The 5365-nt window shown below is 45.1% G+C and overlaps 1 long non-coding RNA gene across 1 annotated transcript; it reads left to right on the forward strand.

Moving 5' to 3' along the window:
• Positions 1-288: 288 nt before the first annotated feature.
• Positions 289-4765, forward strand: LOC141014441 (uncharacterized). The gene is made up of 2 exons (XR_012180494.1): positions 289-433; positions 812-4765. It is a non-coding gene; the product is annotated as an uncharacterized lncRNA (long non-coding RNA).
• The last annotated feature ends 600 nt before the right edge of the window (positions 4766-5365 follow it).

Consider the following 5365-nt stretch of genomic DNA (forward strand, 5'->3'; position numbering starts at 1 on the left):
ATATTTTAAAATGGTGGACAATACTCTGGCTTTCAGTCAGACCTGGGCTGTGGGCGGAGTTCTCTGCTCGGTGGGCGGGGACGGGGAGTTAATCATCTATTTCTAAAACTTTTCTGTTGTAGTCTCAAATGATGAGACAGTGATATGTTTCTCCTGACAACTGAAAATAAAGGGACTTTGAAAACCAAAACCTCCTCCTCTCCACTCCTCTCCTCTCCCCTCCTCTCCTCCTCTCCTCTCCTCTCCTCCTCTCCTCTCCTCTCCTCCTCCTCTCCTCCTCTCCTCTCTCCTCCTCAGTAATGGAGGAGGTCGCAGCGGTGTGTTCTGCAGCATCAGTATCGTGTGTGAGATGTTGCGTCAGCAGCGCTGCGTCGACGTCTTTCACGCCGTCAAGACGCTGAGAAACAACAAACCAAACATGGTCGACCTGCTGGTAACTAACACACACACACACACACACACACACACACACACACACACGTTATTAAACATGATGTCGTTTCTGTTATTCCTGTTTAATATAAATAACAAACGTTATCTCATTATTTATATTTTTGGAGTGTTTAGTTTTTATCATCACTTTCTGATCATATAATTATATATTCTGTAAAAGTCGTCTTTTGATGAAAACAGCTGGTTTTCATTTTTAGTGTTTAACTACAAATTAATTCTTCCTATTATATTAATATTTGTACCGACCATCTGATTGTATATAAATAACTACTTTAAGGTTGTATGTTGACCTCTGACCTCTGACCTCTGACCTGACCTCTGACCTCTGACCTGACCTCTGACCTCTGTGTCTCTACAGGAACAGTACAAGTTCTGTTATGAAGTCGCTCTGGAGTATCTCAACTCTGCTTAGCCTCAACAGACACCTCCTCATCCTCCTCTTCTTCACTCAGTGATAATGCTCTACACTGTCTGACAGGAGGAGGAGGAGGAAGAGGTGGAGGAGGAGGAGGAAGAAGAGGAGGAGGAGGAAGAGGAGGAGGAGGAGGAGGAGGAGGAAGAGGAGGAGGAGGAGGAGGAGGTCCACTACTGACTGAAGTGAAGAGGTAGAAGAAGTGACGTGAGGATGAGGAGAAAGAGGAGGAGGAGGAAGAAGAGGAGGAGGAGGAGGAAGAGGAGGAGGAGGATGTTTTTGCACTGCCTTGTCTGACTGCGAGCACGGACACACTGAACTGTCTCCTTGTTGTTTTTCTTGTTTGTGTCGTAACGATGAATCTAAACGAACCAAAACGACGAAGCTTCAATGAGCTTTTTGTTTCTATGTCGGAGTGGAGCGTCCCGTCCGTGACAGACTCTCAGGATCTACCTGAACTCACCTGGAACTGGAACTCAGCGTCCCCGTCTCTTTGTGTTTCCTCTTCCTGTTTGTGTGTTTGTGTCGGTCATTTCCCAAAGCATGCAGCCGCCTCACGTCAGACAGACACCAGCAGGAGGCTTCAGACACAACAACACTGTTGATGTGAACGACTCAACTCACAGCTAACAGCCATCGAATGCACCAGAAATAATATTAAAGATAAATGTTCCATTCACTCGTTTATAAAATGTGATTTATTCATTTCCCATTGTGTTAATTCATTCATGAATGTATAGTTTGTGTATTTATTTGTGTATCGTGTTGTGGAGAAGAAAACATGCAGAATGAAGCAGAAACACAAAAACACATCGATAAATTAATAAAACTGGAAATTTAAACGGGAACAGAAATAAATAATGTAACTTCTATAAAAGTAAATGAATGAAGTTAATGTCACATTTGTTTTAAGAGTATTTCAGGTGCACTTCCTGGTTTATAAATAAATGTATGTATGATTCTTCAGTGTTGGTCGTCTGGTTGTCAGAGACGTAAAGGATGACTGGTTGTGGTCGTCAGGATTTAAAGTCCGTCCGCTGTAACCGACGAGATGACAAGAAAAGTGTTTTCATGACGTCACAACAACGTCTCGTCTGATTGGTCGTGTGGTGGTGTGACATCACAGCTCAGAATCAATTCATCAGGACGCATCACCGACTGATTTGTGACGTAACGGCTCCCTAAACTCAAAACAGGAACACATTAAAATATGTGTTAGCATGTGTGGCTAACTGCTAACTAGCTGGCCAATCCACAGTCGTGACCTTCCCCAGCTCAGAGTTAGCATTTCATTAGCTTAGCATAAAGCTGATCACTAGAAGTCCAGTCCAGATGACACGCCAGCTGACACTCGTCTCAGCTGCGTCTTCACACGATGTTATTTCAGTTAGTGAAACGATCTCGTTGATGTTTGATGATTTAATATCTCGTTAACAACACTTTGGTTACGCTCAGGTGTGATTCACCTGTTGGTCCACAGACTGAAGACAACAACAGCTGGAGTTTAACAACACAGAACCTGTGTTGAACCTCAAATAAACAACTTTGATGATGTCACAGATCTACACAACAAATCAACAGACGTTTCTTTTCTACCAGGAAGTGATTGTTGTTGGTACTGATTCGGTCCATTAGAACCTCCTCTGTGGTTGCATGACCAGGAAGTCGAGATGTCTTTGTGCCGGGCGAGCAGCTCTCATTGGACTGAACAGGCGCCGTCTTTGACTCAGTGTTGACTCCTTCATTCATTCACAGTGAGAATGTGTAAACGACAGATAGGTTCATTAAAATATCACCACAAAACAGGTTCAGTCTGTTTTAGCTCAAGAAGTTACAGCAGCAACGAGCGTATCGGTGAAATGTATGAAATTCTGTCCACCAGGTTCTGAGGAACAAAAATGGTGGCGCCCCCTACGGTCAGAGCTGTAAATGCTTTAGTAGAGTTTTTCCCAACCTCAGCCTGAAGGTATCTACCAAGTTTGATGTGATCTGACCAATGGTTATTGAGTTATGGCCAATTTTCAATTTGAAGCCCCGCCCTTCGCGAGGATATTTGTGTCGACGCTACCGTGTGGTTGATTCGGCTCGTAGCTCCTGAGAAGCGTTTCCACAACATTTAGTTTTTGTGTCAAGTTTCTTGTTTGTCGCTCGTTTGAGCTGCGTCACCAGAGACACATCCTTCTGAAGTGTTCTCGCTCTTCAGACTTCAACTGTAACTACATGAAATAATCACAGAAAGAATTTTAATTACAGTAAAATGTGTGACGGTGAATAAACAGAATTCTGTTTGTGTGGTGGGTCGGGTCGGGTTGGGCTTCGGTCCTACAGGAAGTTACAGCTAAACAATTTACACAAATTCAACAAATCAACGAGAATTCAGCACGACTTTGTGCGTCTGTCCAATCACCACAACTTTCACACAAAACCAGTCATGTCAGTCAGCTGAACATGAGGACGCCACGTTAAACCTGGACACAGCGTTGGAGGCAGAGCTTTGTTCAGTCCTATGAAAACTGCTCAGTGTCGCATTAAGACGATAGTTCGACCTCCCGGCTAACTTCCTGTTTAGTGCCCGGCTCTTCTGGACTTTACAGGTGTTATTGGACCTGATGGCTCCAGTATGACAGTTAACGAGTCGTGTCTCGGGGTTGTGATGCTCAAAAAAATGTATCCAGAGTTTTACTGACGTTTCTTTCACCATGTTAGCTTCTGGAAAAAGTCTATCTGTGATTATAAGTGATTAATGGTCAGATATCTGATAAAGAGATTTGTTGATCGTCAGTCGATCATCTGCAGCCTGCATTTAAATCCTGACGAACAAACATCGTCTGTTTTAGCTCAGCTGACGAAACATCCTCGACTCAAGGTCCTCTTACTCGTGTTTTGTCCCGGGTCTCTCAGCCGTCACAGACTGAGGTGCTGCTGTTAGTCCTAGTCTGAATATTCTCGTGCAGACTCAGCCTGCTGATAAGGACAGTGTGATGAGGACAGTGTGATGAGGACAGTGTGAAGAGGACAGTGTGAGGAGGACAGTGGACAGTGTGATGAGGACAGTGTGACGAGGACAGTGTGATGAGGACAGTGTGAGGAGGACTGGACAGTGTGATGAGGACAGTGTGAAGAGGACAGTGTGAGGAGGACAGTGTGACGAGGACTGGACAGTGTGATGAGGACAGTGTGAGGAGGACTGTGTGATGAGGACAGTGTGAGGAGGACTGGACAGTGTGATGAGGACAGTGTGACGAGGACAGTGGACAGTGTGATGAGGACAGTGTGATGAGGACAATATGATGAGGACAGTGTGACGCGGTCCAAAGCGAGTAGGAGGACGCTGAGTTGAGTGTCTCTGCCATCGTCTCTTCGCTGACAAACACAAAGACGTTTACGTTCAGAGTGGCTGTCGTCCATCTGTCTGTCTGTCTTCTTCAGTGGTGTTTGATCGTTTCAGATTTAACACTAACCAGGCAGGAAACGAGGGACCGCCTGGTCTCGGACCCTTCAGGGTGCGTCTGTGTTCTCCTCAGCAGCTGGGCGGTGGTTCGGTTCTGAGACGGAGGTGAGCTGTTAATAATGTACATAAAGCCGGAGGAAGCGGGACGAAGAATATTTATTCCTTCAGTTGTTCTCAGTGTCGATGTCGTCGTCCTTCTTGTGAAGCACTCAGAGAGACAATCATGTCGGACGATTCTAATGTTCCACCATCAGAACCAGGAGAGGGACCCAGCCCTGCTCACCTATGACTCTGGGTCGGTGTAACCCTGGTTACTCATGGTTGTGGTGTTGGTTGAACCCTGTTAATGTATGGCTCTGGTGCTGATGAGAACATTATTGTAATGAAATCTTTTATTTATGTTGTATGATTCCAAAATACTACAAATAAAGATCTGTATGCACTCTGCAGCCGACCACTGACCTCACTGACTACACTCAACGTGATCCAGCTCAGTGGTGCACTGGTCCTGTAACTGGTCCCGGGTTTGGTCCTGAATCCCACTGGGGCAGATAAGATAAAAAGAAGTCATAATGATGAGATAAAAGCGAGCTAGAAGCTATTGACACAGAAAATCACAATTATTGTTGTTTAGAAATATTAAAGGAATAGTTCACTCTAAAACAAAATTCACTCATTATGGACTCACCCTCATGCTGATGAGAGTCCGGTGTAGTTTCTTATTCCTCAGAGTGCAGCTGGAGACCCGCGGGGTTCCCTCCTGCAGCAATAATCCATATAACGAGCGTAAGCGGCGCCCGAGACAAAAAGGTCCATAAAACTACACAAAAACTTTGTAATATTCCTCCATACTGCTCGTCCGCTGCAATCCAAGTGTCCTGAAGTGGCGACATCCAGAGTTTACTGGAAACGACGTCATTTAGTACATTTTTACAGCCTGAACAGTCACTATGCTGTATCTGCCTGGAGGCACGAGGCTCCTCACAGCGTTTGCACTACGGAAGCCGCCAGACAAGATGAACGAGACTCGCGATACACACCGGTATTTA

This window comes from Pagrus major, chromosome 19 (genome assembly GCF_040436345.1).
Source record: "Pagrus major chromosome 19, Pma_NU_1.0".
Classification (NCBI taxonomy): domain Eukaryota; kingdom Metazoa; phylum Chordata; class Actinopteri; order Spariformes; family Sparidae; genus Pagrus; species Pagrus major.